Here is a 20,969-nt window from a genome sequence, read left to right as displayed (position 1 = left end):
TGTGCTGTGCTCGAACATTGCTAAAAATCTAACACGCTGGACCTTTATGCAATCGTTGTGCACCTGATGTAGTCACGCAGGTCTGACCATAATGACCACCCCCGCCATGGCAGTCGTTATGTCGCACCTCTCAGAGTTCAGACCAGTGTGTGTATGGACCTTTAGGGCTGGTTCAGGTGGATGCCTCAATCACCTGCCCAGAGTCTCATACAAATGCTTTTCTGCAAGCATTTTTCATCCCACAGGGGGACACAGGAGTGCGGCGCTAATGGACCCCAGAAGACAAGACCCTGCTGCTTCCAGACAGTGGAAAAAATAAAGATCAAAATGCTGCTTTTCCATAAATGGTGGTAAATGATGTGCAAGTGTGCGTGTGAACTGGCCCTTAGTTGTTGTACCACACAACAGAGATTTTTTAGGTGAACACTGTACGGTATTTATTTCTGCTCCTGTAGATGTATTTTTTCATCCATATTTAAGGAGGATTTTTCTATTTATGATTAAAAGGTTTATTTTAGAAATTTTAATTTAATTTTCTGACATGATTTTGTTTTGAACTTTGATTATACTCAAAATGGATACTAGACCCTTGCTTGATAGATTTTAGTAAGTTGCAGGCAAAAATTTTACAAAAATTAATTGAACCACTTTTTGCACAGAAATCATACAGGGATTGAATGCTAGGCAGGTTAATGACTGCATCTGCTCAGCCACTGATAAGGAGTCATACAAAGTTTTGTAAACAGTCCGTATTCAGTGTGCACAAGGTTCTTGTGCACAGCGCCCTGCCCCCAACCTCGTTACCCCCTCCCCAAGTGCTGTGTAGTGCAGTGATGCTGGATGAGTCTGCAGAGCCAGTTCTGCTCTATCAGAGGAGGTCAAAAAGAATGTATTAAGAAACTGTGGCTGGGAGCACACTAGTATGTCAGTTTTCTGTGTGTGTTTTTCTGTATGCCTTTTCTGCACACTTGATTCACTAAACTGTGATAAGTGCCATCACAGCAGTTATCACGTGATAAGTGCTATCACAGCAGTTATCACATGATAACTGCTGTGATAGCACTTATCACGTAATAACTGCTGTGATAGCACTTATCACAACAGTTATCACGCTTTAGTGAGTCAAGCCCCATGTGTGTCTGTATGCGTGTAAACATGTAGGTTTTACCACAGGAGCTAATGTAATAGATAGAGACAATGTGTGCAGTGCTTCACTGCTGTCAGTTTTTATCTGCATGGGATCAATTGAGTAACATTGGTTCTCATTTTTCCTGTGCAGAAAACGCACAGACAAGTGTGCTCCCACGCAGCCTGAGGACAGGACAGCATAGTGTGATCCGGAGCCAGGAGTAGCAGCTTCCTTTGTGAAGCAGGATTTTATGCAGTGACTGCACCCAAAACAAGATTACGGAGTACACTGGACATAAGGAATACACTACAGGTGTCTTTGTCTCCCATCACCGTGAAACGGGACCAGCTAGTTGCAGGGAAACATGCGCAGGGTTCCCACTAATTGTGCATTATGAGTTGCATTACAATTTATGATGTTAAATGTGAGTATAATAGTAATATAATTACGACAACAAAACATTTGTAAAGCGCTTTTCTCCCATAGGACCCAAAGCCCATAAGCTTATCTCAGATCAGTACATAATGGTGCGTGCAGGGGGAGAAAAGTTATGGGATCATTAATGACAGACTAAACAGGTGGCTTTCCAGTTTTGATTTAAATATGTCCAGGGTTGAAGCTGTCTTGATTACGTTTGGCAAGGCATTCTACCGGGTAGGAGCAGCAAGACAGAAAGCTCTGGTTTTAAAGATTTTTAGCTAAACTCTGGGGGTGGTCAAGTTATTGGATCCTTTTAATCTGAGGCTGTTGGAGGTGTGCAGCAGTTGCAACAAATCCTTTAGATATTCTGGGACTAGGTTGTGTAGAAATTTGAATGTTCGCATGCCAACTTTGAAAAGGATTCTCCATTTTATGGTTAGCCAGTGTAGTGAACAAAGGATTGGTGTTATGTGACAATGGCGGGGTTGGCATGTTAACAGTCTTGCGGCAGCACTCTGCACTAGCTGCAGGTGATATATGTCTTTATTTGGAAGGCCTGCATAGAGGGCATTCCAATTGTCCAGCTGTGATGTGATGAAGGCGTGAACGTGGGTTAGAATCCTCTGAGGGAATGAGGTGCTTAATGTTTGCAGTATTCCTTAGGTGAAAGAAGGAATGTTTCACCACAGCTGAGATTTGATTCCTGAAGTTTAATTCCCCACCAATAAGTAAACCCAAGCTGTGCACAGTGTTGGAGCTAGTAAGGTCTGAGTTCCCCAACCTCAGTGGAGTTGACGGTGTCTGGAGCTGCATTACTGTTAGGTGTTGGCCTCTGATGACAAGAACCTCAATTATAGTGCATATTAACATAATAATGACATTAAATATACTTTATCATGTTTTATGCGCTACATTTCTAACTTGCCCGGTCTGCCGGGCCTCGGAAAGAATATTGTTTGCGTGAAGTGGTCCTCGGGTCCAAAAAGGTTGGAGACCCCTGCTTTAAAAGGACCTCTATGGCGAATTTGACATTTTAATTCCTAATCAAAATCATCAACATTTCAGTATATTTTAAACAGATAGAAGATGAAGCCAGTACCATCCGTGAAGTATATATGCTCTTTTATTGAATTATCATCAGTACAGTCTGTCACACAAAGTGTCGCGTTTCGGGGGCATACCCCCTTTCTCAAGCCAGTGACTGTCTGAATCAAACACATTCAATCTACACATTTATATATCAAATATTAAAGTGCACCCTATATCCAAATTTTAGATATCAATCCACCGTAATGACAACCAATCACAGGTCTGGATCTTCAGACCAATCACAGGGCCTAATGCAACTAGCGGACCTGGTGGGGAACTTAGTGGTGAAAAGAGGGACCAACGAGGAGAAGGACACGCTCACCTGCACGCTGTCAGCCGAGACCCCATCACCTTCCCGAAGCCAAGAACGTCAGCAGCCATCTGTGGCCAAGATCCACCCGCCAGAGGCGGGCAGGACTCCCACATTAGTGCCCGACTGGAGGCGGCACTACGTGATCAGCCTGGGAGGTGGCTGAGCTCTTGCGGGACAGAGCGTGGAACGCGAAAGCACCACGTCGCATGCTAGGTGGTAGCGCATGCATACGCTGCCTCAAGACGTCCACGCTGCCCCGCAGGTGCCGCCATAGCCGCACTACCATGGCAACGGACACCATGGAGCGGGGCAGAGACGGGGGCACGGCCAGCAAGACATGCTAGTGGGCTAGGGCTGAAAGAAGAATGAATATGAATGTTACAATATGGAGAGAGTCATTATGCAGCACACAGTAGTGAATACAGCTCAAATAGCCCTAGATCACATATTTTGGACATATATTTTAGACATACACAAAGTGCCTTTATGGAAGAGTGGCAAGAAGCAAGCCATTGTTAACAGAAAAGCATAAGAAGTCCTGTTTTCAGTTTGCCACAAGCCATGTGGGGGACACAGCAAACATGTGGAAGAAGGTGCTCTGGTCAGATGAGACCAAAATGGAACTTTTTGGCCAAAATGCAAAACGCTATGTGTGGTGGAAAACTAACACTGCACAGCACTCTGAACACACCATCCCCACTGTCAAATATGGTGGTGGCAGCATTATGCTCTGGGGGTGCTTCTCTTCAGCAAAGACAGGGAAGTTGGTCAGAGTTGATAGGAAGATGGATAGAGCCAAATACAGGGCGATCTTGGAAGAAAACCTCTTGGAGTCTGCAAAAGACTTGAGACTGGGGCGGAGGTTCACCTTCCAGCAGGACAACGACCCTAAACATAAAGCCAGGGCAACAATGGAATGGTTTAAAACAAAACATATCCAGAATCAGAATCAAGTTTATTTCGCCAAGCATGAAGGGTCATGCCTGGAATTGTTTTTGGCACAGTACAAATAGCTCAGGAAGAGTACAGAGAGAGACAGCAGTGAACAGCAGGCATCAGGTTAACAATACATTGTCATATACATCAGGCATATACATCATATACATTGTCATATACATCACAGGCATCAGGTTAACAATACATTGTCATATACAACACGTTCCCAGTGTGTCGCTGAGATGTCTAGTAGTTAGTAGGTAGTCAGTCTTATGGGCTGGTTGACTGGTCAGCCATAGCGCAGCTAGCGTCACCGCTCGTTGTGGCTTGCTTTGAAGGTAGAAAGTCCAGCTCTAAAGCCAATCGAGAATCTGTGGCAAGATATGAAAACTGCTGTTCTCAAACGCTGTCTATCTAATCTGAGTGAGCTGGTGCGGTTTTGCAAATAAGAATAGGCAAGGATTTCAGTCTCTATATGTACAAAGCTGGTAGAGACATACCCTAAAAGACTGGCAGCTCTAATTGCAGAAAAAGGTGGTTCAACAAAGCATTGACTTAGGGGGCTGAATAATTATGCACACCCCACTTTGCAGTTATTTTTAAAAAATGTTTGGAATCATGTATGATTTTCGTTCCACTTCTCACGTGTACACCATTTGGTATTGGTCTTTCACTCTGAATTCCAATAAAATGGATTCATGTTTCTGGCAGTAATGTAACAAAATGTGGAAAACTTCAAGGGGGTCGAATACTTTTGCAAGCCACTGTAAGTCCACCACTTCCTCCAAGCAAATTTTAAAGGTTTTATCCATTTTTATCCTGCTGGCACCTCAGTTCTCCTACTGCTTGTTTGGGCTAAAGAACACAAGGAATGGACATTAGACCAGCGGAAATCTGTGCTTTGGTCTGATGAGTCCAAATTTGAGATTTTTGGTTCCAACCACCGTGTCTTTGTGCGATGCAGAAAAGGTGAACGGATGGTCTCTACATGCCTGATTCCCACCGTGAAGCATGGAGGAGGAGGTGTGGGGGTGCTTTGCTGGTGACACTGTTGGGGATTTATTCAAAATTGAAGGCATACTTAACCAGCATGGCTACCACAGCATCTTGCAGCTGCATGCTATTCCATCCGGTTTGCGTTTAGTTGGACCATCATTTATTTTTCAACAGGCAATGACCCCAAACACACCTCCAGGCTTTGAAATGGCTATTTGACCAGGAAGGAGAGAGATGGGGTGCTGCGCCAGATGACCTGGCCTCCACAGTCACCAGATCTGAACACAATCGAGATAGTTTGGGGTGAGCTGGACCGCAGAGTGAAGGCAAAAGGGCCAACAAGTGCTGAGCATCTCTAGGAACTCCTTCAAGACTGTTTTGGAAGACCATTTCAGGCGACTACCTCTTGAAGCACATCAAGATAATGCAAAGCAGTAATTAAAGCAAAAGACACACACACACACACACACACACACACACACACACACACGAAATCGCTGCAGGGAGACTTGGGTGCAGGATACAGCCGGTATATGGCTTATCCTGCTGCTGCACAAGGCAAGTCCCGGCGGCGTTAATTACTATTCCCCCTCTAGGTCGACGTGTATAGTGGGGGAATGATGTAATTTGGCTTCCAGCTATTGCTGGAGGCTGAATTACAGTGTTTTAAAAGTAACTTCAGCTCTATCTTCTGACAGCGCCGAAGTTACTCACTGAGCGCCGCTATAGCCGTAATTCTTATTACAGTCTATGGTGGCGCCGGCTGTGCCCAAATCTGCTGTGCTTTAATTACAGCCCTCGATACATACATACATACATACATACATACATACATACATATTATACATAGAGTAATAGCAATGCTTAGTCCACAAAAACGAGAGAAACCTATCAATCACTATTTTTAAAATCAGATAAACAGTACCTAACGGATCGTGACTATATATTTGTGTACTCAGGAATCTTTTATATACAATAAATCTGCTGTAAGAATAAAGCCAATATGCAGTTGTGTTCAGATCTTGCATGAAGAATGTGCAATAGAGGAAAAATCCCCTCATTTTCCTGCAGAGTGCCTACACATCACTCTTGGCTGTACCCACAGTTAGATTTCCTAGTGCCTGTCTTCACCCTCTTCAAGTACTCTTACCAAGGACTAATTCTGATTTCTATTTAACAGCTGCTCTATAGCCACAGGATATCCTACATTTTGTTAAATTGCATCTCTGGTGTACATAAAAAGTTACACTAGAGTGTGCCAACACATTGTCTATTTAATAAGATTCATTGAAACCCTTTATCAGCGGGCTTCGGTCCATAGCTCTGCTTCCATGCAGAAAATGGCCCTGGCCATTTCTACATCAGATATAGAAAAAGGCAGAGGATTTTTTCGGTAAGGTGGCAGGGCTACATGCTGGAACCTGGCTGATATGGAGCTCCAGTGAATCCTTTACAGACGACATGCTGCGGGAATTCACGTTGGCATGGCTGACTGGTATGGTATGCTGGTATGGCTGACAGGGTATAGTGTCAGCAATGAAATGCCTTTTATTTTACATGCTTTCAATCAATAACAAACAACAAACAAACACAGAACACTTATATCGCGCTTTTCTCCTGGCAGACTCAAAGCGCCAGAGCTGCAGCCACTAGGACGCGCTCTATAGGCAGTAGCAGTGTTAGGGAGACTTGCCAAAGGTCTCCTACTGAATAGGCGCTGGCTTATTGAACAGGCAGAGCCGAGATTTGAACCCTGGTCTCCTGTGTCAGAGGCAGAGCCCTTAACCATTACTCCATTCAGCAACAATAAGATTGTTATATGCAAATAGTAGCCATGCTGTACATGGCATGGCTACAGGGACATCCCACCCTTTCCACCCTCAGACCATCACCTTCTCACCTTCAACCTCCTCACGGAAGGCACCTCCAAACTACCCACCCGCCCACCTGGTCGATGGCTGCGAGACCTACGCAAGCTCAACCCTAGCGTTCTTGCTGACCCCCTCCATGCCCTGTCCTCCACTCTCCCCACCCTAACCTGTCCTAATCTTGCTGCAGCTCAGTATCGCCAAACTCTCTCATCAGCCCTAGAGAAAGCTGCTCCACCAATATTTCGCCGCAACCGTCCCCCTAACCCCCAGCCCTGGCGCACTACCCATACTCGCAACCTCCAGAGGGAAACACGCACCACTGAACGGAAATGGAGGAAATCTAGACTTAACCAGGATTTCCTACAGTACAAGACCAACCTGCTGCAGTTCTACACTGCCCTTGCTAATGCGAAGCAGGAATACTTTACCAAGCTCATCGGAGCACAAGCTTCCAACCCCCGGCGTCTCTTTGCCACTTTCAACTCCCTGCTTAAACCCACCCCCCCACCCTCAGTTTCCTCCCTCTCTGCCACAGATTTAGCCACCCACTTCACCAACAAAATTGTCTCTATCCGCCAGGAAATATCCAATCTCAAATCTTCACCTCCCACCCCCTCCCAACCAGCTCCTCCTCCACCCTATCCTCCCCTCACATCCTTCACTCCTACTACCACCGAGGAAGTCATTCACCTACTGCAGACTTCCCATACCACTACTTGACCCCCCCCTTGACCCCATCCCTTCTGATTTACTCCAGCCTCACTTCACGGAATTGGCCCCAGTCCTCCCTACCCTGTTCAACCTCTCCCTATCCACACGCACCTTCCCCTCAGACTTCAAGCAGGCCACTGTGCTACCCCTGCTCAAGAAACCCTCCCTCGACCCCTCGCTACCCTCCAACTACCGTCCTATCTCCCTCCTCCCCTTTGCCTCAAAACTCCTTGAGCGTCTGGTTCACAAACGCCTGACCCAGTTCCTCAATGCCAACTCACTGCTAGACCCACTGCAATCTGGATTTTGCCCTGCCCACTCAACCGAAACTGCTCTCACCAAGGTGGTCAATGACCTTGCCTTAGCTAAAGCTGAAGGTAAATACTCCATTCTCCTCCTTCTTGACCTTTCAGCAGCTTTTGACACAGTAGATCATCCCCTACTCCTCCAGTCCCTCCAGTCCATGGGCATTCACGATCTTGTCCTGTCCTGGCTTTCATCCTACCTCTCCAACCGCTCCTTCACGACCGCCTTCAATGAGTCCTCATCCACACCCAACCACCTCTCGGTGGGAGTCCCCGAAGGTTCGGTCCTTGGCCCCCTACTGTTCACCCTATACACATCCTCCATTGGCAAGGTTATCTCCTCCATGGGTTTTAACTATCATCTGTATGCAGATGACGCCCAGATCTACCTCCACACCCCTGACATATCCACCACTACCATGGACAAGGTCTCCTCCTGTCTATCAGCCATCTCCTCCTGGATGTCCGCTAGGTTCCTGAAACTAAACCTAGACAAAAAACGGAATTTATGATCTTCCCACCCCGGACATCCATAAACCTCCCAGATGTGCATGTCACTGTTAACCACACTACCATTCACCCTACCTCTCAAGCCCACTGTCTGGGTGTCACCCTGGACTCCGCACTCTTCTTCACTCCCCACATCCAAAACCTCACAAAGTCCTGCAACTTCCACCTTCGTAACATCTGTAAGATTCGCCCTTTCCTGACCTCTGCCACCACCAAACTCCTCATCCATGCCTTCCTAATTTCCCGCCTTGACTACTGCAATGCCCTGCTGTCTGGTCTCCCTATGACCCGAACAGCCCCACTGCAGTCCATCATGAATGCAGCAGCCAGAATTATCCACTGCTCCCATCGCTCCACCATGGCGGATCCCCTCCTTGAATCCCTCCACTGGCTTCCTATCCAGTCCAGAATCAGATTCAAGATACTGTGTCTGACCTACAAATCTGTCCACAAAACCTGTCCAACCTACATTTCCGATCTTACTCAGAGGTACACACCTAGCCGCTCACTCCGCTCTTCCAATGAACTTCGCCTAACCGCCCCCCGCATCACCCAGTCCCATGCACGCCTCCAGGACTTCTCAAGAGCTGCTCCAACACTATGGAACTCCCTACCTCCACCCATTAGGGCAGGCCCCTCCAACATCTTCAAGAAAGCCCTCAAAACTCACCTTTTCACTCTGGCCTACTACCCCTCACAAGTGTTCTAAACCCACAGCTGAACTCTGGTCTCCTGCCTCTCGTGTCCCTACCTCTCCCTTTAGATTGTAAGCCTTTGGGCAGGGTCCTCCTCCTTTTGTGTCCAACCTGATCATGCACCTCCATTACTGTGAACCCATGCTAGGCATCTGTGTGAACCTAACTTGCCTAATCTCCATGCTCCATCCAGTGACTGACTAAGCATTACCTTGTACTCATACTGTGCTGCATGATCTGATCTGTCTTGTATTCAGGTATTGTCATTTTGCTGTATGTCACCCCTAAGTATTGTATGTATCCCTATTTATTGTCCAGCGCTGCGTAATATGTTGCCGCTTTATAAATACAATAAATAAATAAATAAATAAATATTTGCATATCTGTGTCTAGTAGGACACATGCCGGCTCAGTGGGAACCGGCCCTAACGCTTTTATGTAAACAGGAAAGAACTGTGGTGCTGTTTTTCATTCAGAATTTTATAGTTAAAAATGTGTTTAAAATATACTAAGTAACGGGAAGAGGAGGCACTCCTTCCTAGTGTCAGTTGGGATGTGCCAAGGCTGTCCAGTGACCATGCGGATGTATCTGAGACTGTGCAAAAGTGAAATCCGCACAATGTCGGTAGGATCTGTATGTCTTTATTAAATCATTATACACGACAGGATAAAACCAGCACCACATGCTGACATGTTTCGGGTGTTACACGCACTTAATCATAGCATAGGCACAAGCGAGAAAGGGTGACTCTTATATAGAGTAAGGTTACACCCAAAATCACATGCTCAGATGACCCCACCCACAAAGAAAAGTGCATATAAAAACAAGGGCAGAAATCCCTCAATTAGTGTAGTCTAATACATAAAAACATAATACAAAAGTAAAAATGTAAATGCATATGATTACACTCACCATGGCAATACACAGCAATAAATATGATCAAAAGTTTACAATTAGATCAAAGATTCACGATTAGGTTCAAATAGCTACATAATGACAACCGGCAAAAATAAATAAACAACCAGTCACATCAAGTGACTGTGTTGAGGTCCCATTTTGCATTGAGCCCTCCCGGCGAGCGTGTCCCTAACCGGAAAATCCAATATGCCTCCCGGGTGAGGAGACGTTTGTAAACATCACCCCCTCTCGGAGGTCTCAGGACACGCTCGATACCCTGAAATGAAAATGAGGACATATTCCCTGAATGGACCAATCTAAAATGCTTCGCTACATTTGACACCTCCAAAGTTAGCCAGCCAGCTCCCCTGTAGTGTTCCGCTATACGTTGTCTGAGATGCCTAGTAGTACACCCTACATATTGAAGACGACATAGAGAACACGAAATTAAATAAATCGTGTACTTCGTGTCACAATTTATATATTGTTTTATGGGAAAAGTTTTGCCATTAAACAGGGAAATAACAGAGCGAGTGGACTTATGTACAGTGCAGTAATGGCAGGTGGAGAAATTACATCTGTAGGAACCAGGGGTGGTCAGCCAGCACGGCCGTTGCGCACTGGAGGGAAAGAGACTGGGTGATAGAATGCTCCCAAGTGTGGGAGCCCTTCTACTCGCAAATCTAACTCCTTGTTTGATTATCTGATTAAGAGTTTCGTCCGCCTGCAACACGGGCAAAGACTTCCTCACAATCTGCGTGATTTGTTTGTATTCTTGACTGTAAGTGGTCACAAAAGTCGTATCTGTATTGGATCGTGACAATGTACGGCAGGGACTAGAAGTTAATAGTTCCTCTCTAGTTTTCATCAGGGCCCGCCTCCTCCCTCTCTCTATCATCCAACTAGGATAGCCACGCTCCGCAAGACGAGAACCCACAGCATCCAACTCTGAACCAAGGGCCGAGCCATCTGAACAGTTGCGGCGTACCCGGATCGACTCGCCCACGGGAACCGCACGGATAGTGTGAGACGGATGGCAAGTGTTAGCCCTCAGGGTGGAGTTGCCACTGCAGGGCTTGCGGTAGGTGCCAGAAACCACAGAGGCAGAAGAGGGGTCACCCCTCAATGTGAGATCAAGGTAGTTGACCTCCGAGGGGGTCCACTGGGAGGTAAACACTAAATTAAGAGAATTTGCGTTCAAAAACTCCACAAAGTGTAGAGCCTCGTCGCGCGTGCCGTCCCAGACGACCAGCAGGTGATCTATATATCTGCCATACCACACAATATGACCCAAAAACGCATTTGAATCGCTAAACAGGTGGAGCTCCTCCCACCAGCCCATATATAGGTTGGCTAGTGAGGGAGAAAATTTTGCTCCCATTGAAGCTCCACAGCGTTGCAAATAAAAGTCGGATTCAAAAAGAAAATAATTGTGGGTAAGCAGATATTGGCCGGCACGCCCGACGAAGAACTGGAGGTCCGCGGAAAAAGCAGAGTATCTCGCCATATGGTAATCAAGGGCATCCAAAGCAAGAGCATGTGGGATGCACGAGTATAATGATTTGACATCAATGGCAATCCAACTGTAGTGGCCGTGCCATTGAAAATGCTGTAAGCTGCTAAGCACATGCTTAGTGTCTCGGATATAGCCAGGGAGACGTCGCACTAAAGGCTGTAGGTGTTCATCTACCCAATTTTCCAGGCGCTCCCCCAGAGAGCCAATCCCGGCCACAATCGGCCTGCCCTCTGGGGGAAAACCCTGTTTGTGGATCTTGGGCAGATGATGAAACACCGGAACAACGGGCGAAGAAACGGCGAGATACTCTGCTAATCGTTTGGAGATCACCCCCAGACTTTCACCTAGGGACAAAAGCACAAGCAGCTGCCTACTAAACTCTGCAGTAGGGTCACATCTCAAAGGAGAGTAAGTGACTAAATCCCGGAGTTGCCTCAAAGCCTCTAAGCGATAAACCTCAGTATCCAACACGACCACTGCTCCCCCCTTGTCTGCATTTCTAATAATAATGCGTGCATTTGCTTTAAGGGAGGAGAGGGCCTGCTTTTCAACAGGAGAGAGGTTACTGCGGAGGCCCCAGGTCCCGGCAGAGGCTAGTGCAAGGAGCTCTCTCTCGATAACCTCCTGGAAAGCATCGACGGGGGGAATGCGGGCAGCCGTCGGATAGAATGCTGGGTTGCGGATACAGATGGACCTTACATCATCTTCAGAAACCAAGGGGACCGTCTCTGAGAGCAGTTGCTCTAAAGACAAAAGAGACTTAGTGTCCCCGAAGTTTCTTATATCAGACAAGACCACATCTCCACTAACCGCAATATTATCCTCGACCATGTCCGCAGCCCGCCCGTCAATAAAGTGCTTTTTCAGGAGGACAGACCTGACAAATTTGTTCACATCCAAGAGTGTGGAGAACACGTCAAAATGTGATGTGGGGGCAAACGAGAGTCCCCGTGAAAGTAAAGCAATCTCTGAAGAAGACAAAATGGTGGCTGAAAGATTGACAACGGTGTGACTGACATGGTCAGAATCCGAAATCATCCGTCTATATGTTCTATGTTTTACACCCCCTCTCCTCGTCCGCCTCGACTTTTTTTCTTTTTGTATTTGTTGTACCTCTTGTGATGAGTGGGTAGAGAGAGAATGGGCTGCTGGTTTTTTGACGATTGGTTGTGAGGAAGTATGGCAGGATCTGTGCCCCCAGTTGCCCCATATACCTGTATTCCAGAGGCATCCGAAAACTCTGATTGGGAGTCTAAAACTTTTTTAGGGGGTTTAATTCTAGGTCGACGGGCGGTAGGTCTTGGTGACCGAAAAGTGGCCTCCCAATGACCCCACTCGTAGACAACACCCTTTTGGTAATCATTAACAGCCCGAAGATATTTGACTCGTTTGGTGTCAGTGATCAAAGACTCCAGTCTCGACACGTTGTCCAGAAGTTTTTTGTTCAAATCATCGTATTGTTGCAACGTGTCGAGCTTAGAAAGAGTCCTTTTGACCTCTGAAACTTGTAATCGTAAATCGACCAATCGTTGTTCCTCATACACAATAATCAATTTCATCAATTTGATTGAACAATCACTCAAAATCGCATTCCACTCTATAACGAAATTATCTGAATAAATTATAGTGGGAACCTTCCTAATTCTCAAGCCACGCGGAATAATATTGTCCGCCACGTATTGCTTGAGACTGGTAAGGTCCCACCAGACTTTAGTCTCTTTCAGCATGAGGTCCTCAAGTTGTATGAAGGCAGATTTAAGTGTTGGCTCTGAGTTGGAATTAAGAGTGGTCCCCAAATGTCTCGAGAAAACTGCAGCAAATTTGGAGGATCGTTCAGGATCATAATCCAGGTCACCAAGTGCGATAAGGTGATCATCAGAGGGACCAGAGTTCAATAGAGAAGTGGGACCTTGTATAGACATGTCCGACCCAGTTGCACACACTGGTGGACCATCAGTATAAAGAGCACCAGCTTTGGAATGATCAGTTTGTGGCATAAGTGATCCTGAATAAGAGGCATGTGTCATGGGCTGTGTGGCAACAGACAGGGTAGATGGACCAGTCACTGTCCCCAGTTCACTAACCTTATGATCCACTATGGGAGCTTCATAGAGTGGATCAATTGTGGCCTGCAAATCCGGAGGGTGATCCTGGAGGTTGTCCCAGAGACCACGCACTAACTGCACGCAGTGCGGTCGAACCTCCATAGGAAGATCATGGGCCTCCGCCGAAGAGGGTGAAGAAGGCAGACTGGTCAGCGGCAAGAACCTGCCGGAGATGCGGCGGGGGGCAAGCGGAACGCTCCCTCCCAGAGGCAGTGCGTCCAGAGACGGCCTGCGTGAGGCTGAAGGCCTGGAGCGCGCACCCAGCTCTGACGTCATCAAATGTGCGCCGGAAGTCCAGGAAGTCCGGTCCGTAATGGCTTCCCCCACAACTGGGGACCAACGCACTCCACCAACAAGGAGATCCCCTCCCGAGGACAAAGCAGCAGATGCAGCAGACGCCGGCTCCCGTCCAGCAGGAGCCGGAGACAAACACCAAGCAGGTACACTATCCGTGCTGGCTGAAGAGGATATCACTATGACAGGAGACTGTGTTCCACTTGTTGCCTGCGCCGCTGCTTGTGCTGCAGCTAATTTGCGGACCATGTCCAAGTTGCGCTGTGTAGCATGTATGGAAGACACTGGTCTCTTGAATGATGTAGTAGAAGGCATTTGATAGATGTATTGTCCTTGCCTGTAGTGCATACAGTAGCATTGCTGCGTAAAGTTCTTTGCTCTGGTTGGGCCATGCCTGGTGGTGATGGTAGCACTCTGTGTAGAATAAATCCAATGGAGGGAGCAGAGAAAACAGCAGAAGACACAATGTACGTGGAACTCCGCTCACAACCTTCGTCTACCAACAGTGCAGAAAAGCAGGCTGCCAAAACCTCGAATCCAAGACTGTGCAAAAGTGAAATCCGCACAATGTCGGTAGGATCTGTATGTCTTTATTAAATCATTATACACGACAGGCTAAAACCAGCACCACATGCTACACGCCCTTAATCATAGCATAGGCACAAGCGAGAAAGGGTGACTCTTATATAGAGTAAGGTTACACCCAAAATCACATGCTCAGATGACCCCACCCACAAAGAAAAGTGCATATAAAAACAAGGGCAGAAATCCCTCAATTAGTGTAGTCTAATACATAAAAACATAATACAAAAGTAAAAATGTAAATGCTAGATCAAAGATTCACGATTAGGTTCAAATAGCTACATAATGACAACCGGCAAAAATAAATTTTGTGACCACTTACAGTCAAGAATACAAACAAATCACGCAGATTGTGAGGAAGTGGGGTCATCTGAGCATGTGATTTTGGGTGTAACCTTACTCTATATAAGAGTCACCCTTTCTCGCTTGTGCCTATGCTATGATTAAGGGCGTGTAACGCCCGAAACATGTCAGCATGTGGTGCTGGTTTTAGCCTGTCGTGTATAATGATTTAATAAAGACATACAGATCCTACCGACATTGTGCGGATTTCACTTTTGCACAGTCTTGGATTCGAGGTTTTGGCAGCCTGCTTTCCTGCACTGTCGGTAGACGGAGGTTGTGAGCGGAGTTCCACGTACATTGCGGATGTATCTGGATAGAACATGAAGCTGGCACCATCCGTGAAGTATATATGCTCTTTTATTGAATTATCATCAGTACAGACTGTCACACAAAGTGCACCGTTTCGGGGGCATACCCCCTTTCTCAAGCCAGTGACTGTCTGAATCAAACACATTCAATCTACACATTTATATATCAATCCACCATAATGACAACCAATCACAGGTCTGGATCTTCAGATCAAATCACAGGGCCTAATGCAACTAGCGGACCTGGTGGGGAACTTAGTGGTGAAAAGAGGGACCAACGAGGAGGACACACTCACCTGCACGCTGTAAGCCGAGACCCCATCACCACCCCGAAGCCAAGAACACCAGCAGCCAATTGTGGCCAAGATCCACCCGTCAGAGGCGGGCAGGACTCCCACATTGGTGCGCGACTGGAGGCGGCACAATGTGATCAGCCTGGGAGGTGGCTGAGCACTTGCGGGACAGAGCGTGGAATGCAGAAGCACCACGTCGCACGCTAGGTGGTAGCGCATGCATACGCTGCCTCAAGACGTCTACGCTGCCCCGCAGGTGCCGCCACAGCCGCGCTTCCATGGCAATGGACGCCATGGAGCAGGGCAGAGACGGGGACACGGCCAGCAAGACATGCTAGTGGGCTAGGGCTGAAAGAAGAATGAGTATGAATATGTTACAATATGGAGAGAGTCATTAATGGAGCACACAGTAGTAAATACAGCTCAAATAGCCCTAGATCACATATTTTGGACATATATTTTAGACAAACACAAAGTGCAGAGTAAAAGACATAAAATATTATATAGAAGGGGTGTCAGATCTTATGCCCTATTGAGGCCCCTTGGTTCAAGGCAATCTAATGTCCTGATCCAGAAAGCCTCCCTATAGAGAAGTTTTTTTATTCTATTACCACCTCTAATCATTGGTGGAAATCCCTCTATGATCTGACACCGAAGTTTATTGACATTGTGGCCACACTTAATGAAATGTGATGGAACAGCTTGCTCTATATGTTTATTGCGAATTGCTGACTTGTGGGCAGAAAATCTTACTTTAAATTTAGAAGTGGTTTGGCCACATATATAAGTCCACATGGACATTTGAGTAAATACACGACCTAATGTGAGTCACAATTGTAACATCTCTTAATAGAGTACTGTTTCCCTGTACATGGATAAACTACATAAGGGGATCTAATGATGGAGTGGCAGTGCACGCAGTTGAGGCAGAGGAATGTCCCCCTACGAGTGTGTCCTAACCAAGGTCCTTATCTCAGCGTGAACTACCGGTAATCTGTCACGCAGAGTGGGAGCTCGTTTGTAAGAGAATAATGGTGGATTTTGAAATTCATTGACAGTGGGGAAGGAGTGAGACAATGGGCTTGATTCACAAAGCCGTGCTAAACAGTTAGCACGTGAAGTGCCGTTTGCGGACTTACACTTCAGTATGCTATTAATAGAACAAGGAAGTATTGTTTAAGTTCGGGATTTGTGAATGAGAGGCTGCGTCTTGCTGCCGCAGCTTCTCATTCTTCACAGGCCCTGTGATCAGGTTTAAAGGGGTTCTTTAAGGTTTTAAAAAAAAAAAATTCACTTACCTGGGCCTTTATTGGTCCCCAGCAGAAGTCCTGTACCCGCGCCGGTCCTCAAGGAACCTCCGGTCCCCCAACGCAGCTCACTTTCTGTTCCGGTGACTACTGCCACTGCACGTCCTCGCTCCCACTCACGTCGCCACTAGCGTCCTGCTCAGGCTCAGTCCGAGAAACATTTGTACTGCGCCTGCACAGGACACTCCAGGTGACGCGAGTGGGAGTGAGGACGTGCGGCCATGGCCACGCAGGTGCAGTGGCGGTTGGTATAAGTCAGCCAAATGGAAAGAGAGCTGCGGCAGGGGACCGGAGGATCCTTGAGGATCGGACATCTGTAAGAGGCCGGTAGAAGACCCAAATGTGAAACTTTAAAAAAAAAAAAAAAAACTTTAAGGGCGGGTTTCCACTTCCACCGAAGTGATGAGAGTGTGGCTACGTAGCTGCATCGCATCACTTCCGCATCTCCCGTTGCAGAAGTCAATGGTGGAGATGGGACGCAGCTGCAGGCGGATGCGGCCGTGCGAATATCTGCAGCATGCTGCAGATTATCGGACCGATTCGCGCCGCATAACATGAACGCAGTGGAAACTCTTCCACTGGCGTTCATGTGTTTCAGCACACCTGCGGTGCGAAGCGGCTATGTAGCCGGCATCGCTCCTAGTGGAAACGGGCCCTAAAGAACCTCTTTAAGAACAAGCGGTTCTCATTCCATGATCACGGAAGGACGAGATTGCGGCAGAACTGCGGGTCTGTGATGTGCCAATCAAGAACGGCAAGTTAAAAAAAACGGTACATATATCTACGCCCTCTGGTTGTTACGTGAAGTTTCTAGGAGTGTAGATATATACGTACCAGCGATACGGAAGTGGTTAATAGACACTAGTTACTTACGGTAACGTCTTTTCCGGGAGTCGGAAGGACAGCAACCCAGATGAGAGATGATCCCTTCCATTCACTGCTGGACAGGAAAAGGTTAAAACATACAGCACCTACAGAGCGTATATAAGGACACTAAAGCTTACCCTAATCAGTAATAACAGAGATGACCATATAATGCTTAAACTTATTTATTAATACTAATATCGTACAAATGGGTGGGTAGTTTGGGTGCTGTCCTTCCGACTCCCGGAAAAGACGTTACCGTAAGTAACTAGTGTCTTTCCCAGGGTCGTCTCCAAGACAGCAACCCAGATGAGATACAGAGATTACCGTATCAGGGAGGGACAACAGCCTGCAATACCCTTCTACCAAATGACAGATCGGAACTTGCTGACACATCTAACCTATAATGCTTTACAAAAGTATTTTTACTTGACCAGGTGGCTGCTCTACAGATCTGGTCAATAGAAACACCAGCTTTTTCCGCCCAAGAGGCAGAAACTGACCGTGTAGAATGAGCTTTCAATAAGGTCGGAACCTGAAGACGTTTCACCTGATATGACATGGAAATGTATTGTCTTATCCATCTAGAGATGGATGCTTTTGTTGCCTGATTACCCCTGTTTGGACCTGAAAACAGTACAAATAAGGCTCTTGTTTTTCTCCATGCCTAGTCATTTCCAGATACTGAAGTACACAACGTCTAATGTCTAAACAATGTAACTGTCTTTCTTTTTCATTACTTGGATTATCACAGAAAGATGGTAAATATATCTCCTGACCTCGATGAAAACGGGAACATACTTTAGGAATAAAGGCAGGATCTAAACGGAGTGTAATTCTGTCATCAGCAATCAATAAATAGGGTTCTGAAATGGACAAGGTTTGAATTTCTCCCACCCTCCTGGCAGAAGAGATCGCCAGTAAAAAGGCAGTCTTTATTGTTAGAATCTTTTCTGAAATTTCATCAATTGGTTCAAAGGGGGGTTCCATTAACGTTTGAAGAACCAAGCTCAAATCCCAAGGAGGGACAAATGTCTTAACAAGTGGTCTAATCCTCTGAATAGCCCTGAAGAACCTAATGAAGAACTCTTCCTCCGCCAGTTTTCTTTGTAGGAAAACACTAAGAGCTGATGTTTGTACCTTCAGCGTACTTGCACTCAATCCTTTCTTTAGTCCAGCCTGAAGGAACTCTAACACAGAAAGGGATTGCTGTCTGTCCATTTTATTCTCCTTACACCAAGAACAATAAACTCTCCAAACTTTCTCGTAGATCTTTCTGGTCACTAATTTCCTGCTTTGAAGTAGCGTGTCTGATAAGTCTCTTGAGAACCCCTTACCTCTGAGAAGTTCCCATTCAGTTTCCACGCGGCTAGGTGCATCATGTTTACCTGTGGATGCAATACCGGGCCCTGTGTCAACAGATCCGGCCTGGTTGGGAGTATAAATGGATCCGCTACAGCAAGCTCACTGAGGTCTGAATCATAAGGGATACTGACATAGGGGAGTTACTCCAAAAAAACATGTCGTCAAGGTAGCCGATAACTTGAACCTCGGAAAGTCTTAAGTAGGCTAACACTTCTGACATTGTCTCAGTAAAGAGCCAAGGTGCTGAGGACAACCCAAATGGCAAGGCCGTGAATTGATAATGTCTTACCTCCCCTGACTGATGAATCGCAAACCTCAGGAAAGCTTGTGACTCTGGGTGTATTGGTAGATGAAGGTAAGCGTCCTGAAGGTCCAGTGAGGCCATGAAGGAACCTTCCTGCAAAAGACTTAGGACTGACTGGATGTTGTCCATTTTGAATTTTCGATATTTGATTGATCTGTTGAGAATCTTCAAGTTCAGAATTAGTCTGAAATCTCCCTGATGTTTTTGAACTAGGAAAACTGGAGAATAAAACCCTCTTTTCTCTTGACACAACGGAACTCTTCTTATCACCTGTTTCTTGAATAAATCTGTTACTGCCATGTCTAGAGCTGAGGACATCACTGGTGATACTGGAGGTGGGGTCACAAAATATCTTAGCGGGGGATTTTCTGTAAACTCTAACCCTCCTGTACAATTGTTATGAGCCATTTGTTGTGGAAAAGAGTCTGCCAATTCTCTATAAAGTGAGCCAACCTTCCCCCCCACCGGAATCCTGGCGTCATTGTTTTTTAGGCTGGTTAGAGGAGTTGGGGAGAAAGGAAGATTTTCCCTTCTGCTCTTTTTGGGACCTCCACTGTCTCCTACCTGACCGGAAATTGGAATCGGGGCCTCTGGAGGAACGAAAGGAGCGTTTAAATTTAAACACACGCTTTTTCTCCGGAAAATTCTTTTTTTAATCTGCTGACCTTTCCAACGTTTCCTCTAATTTGGAACCGAATAGAAAGGTACCTTCACAGGGAATACCACATAACTTTACTCTGGAGGACATATCACCATCCCAAGTTCATACCCAAATACCCCTTCTAGCTGAATTGGCAAGAGCCGAGGTTCTGGCTGTAAGCCTAACTGATTCATCGGCTGCATCACATAAATAGTTTATACAGTGAAAAATGTTAGGAAAGTATTTCAACATAACCTCTCTGGCCGCACCACCTGCAATATGAGCTTCCATTTGCTTGAGCCAAGCTTTAAGAGCTCTAGAAAAGGCAGTAGCTGCAATAGTAGGTTTGAACAATAATGTAGAAGATTCCCATGTACGCCTCAGAAGATTGTCAACCTTATCTAACGGATCCTTCAGAACTCCAAAATCTTCAAACTGTAGTGCAGTTTTTCTAGATATTTTAGACAAAGAAGGATCTAACTTTGGCACGGGACCCCAATTATTTTGATCGTCAGATTTATAGGGAAAACATCTATTCAAAGCTATAGGCCAAAAAGCTCTCTTTTCAGGAACTTCACACTTTTTTAATCATATCTTTCAATGTAGAATGGACGGGAATTACATTTGTATGTTTATCTGCTAAACTTTGATATATTTTGTCTAGGGCAGAAAGCGACTTTTCTTGCTCTTTTATATCCATGGTCGCATTCATAGCACTCAATAGTTCTTCCATATGATCCGTAGAAAACGCAAATTTCTGAGATTTCGTATTTTCAGCCACAGGCACCGTCTCTTCTTCTGAGTCAGACATTTCCTCAAGAGAAGAGATTTCACCCTCAGACCGCTCAACTTCTGAATCAACACCACTGCGCCTCCTTTTAGATACCTGCGCCAATTGCCTGTCAATCAAGTTAAGAGAGACAGACTCCCCCGGGGAAGGAGGGGGAAATCTAGGAGACGAGGGCGCAATGGATGTAGTGGGGAATGAGACGGACACCGCTGAGGATGTGGAAGCCACATTTGAAGAATCTTTTTAAAGATTGAAAGGTGGAAGCTATCTCAGATTTCATCCATCCTAGTAAATCATTGAACACAGCAGGAGACTCTTCTTTTACAACTTCTTGGGTACAATCCTTACAGATAGGCCTTGTAGTATCAGCAGAAATCTTGACA

General features: G+C 46.2%; 1 protein-coding gene across 1 annotated transcript in view; it reads right to left on the bottom strand.

The window, feature by feature from the left end:
- The window catches only part of KCTD2 (potassium channel tetramerization domain containing 2), a 105,902-nt gene that overhangs the window by 54,388 nt on the left and 30,545 nt on the right, over positions 1 to 20,969 (bottom strand). The gene's annotated exons all lie outside the window — the stretch shown is intronic.

The sequence above is a fragment of the Hyperolius riggenbachi genome, chromosome 12, assembly GCF_040937935.1.
Source record: "Hyperolius riggenbachi isolate aHypRig1 chromosome 12, aHypRig1.pri, whole genome shotgun sequence".
Lineage (NCBI taxonomy): Eukaryota > Metazoa > Chordata > Amphibia > Anura > Hyperoliidae > Hyperolius > Hyperolius riggenbachi.
This window is presented reverse-complemented; position numbering and strand designations above follow the sequence as displayed.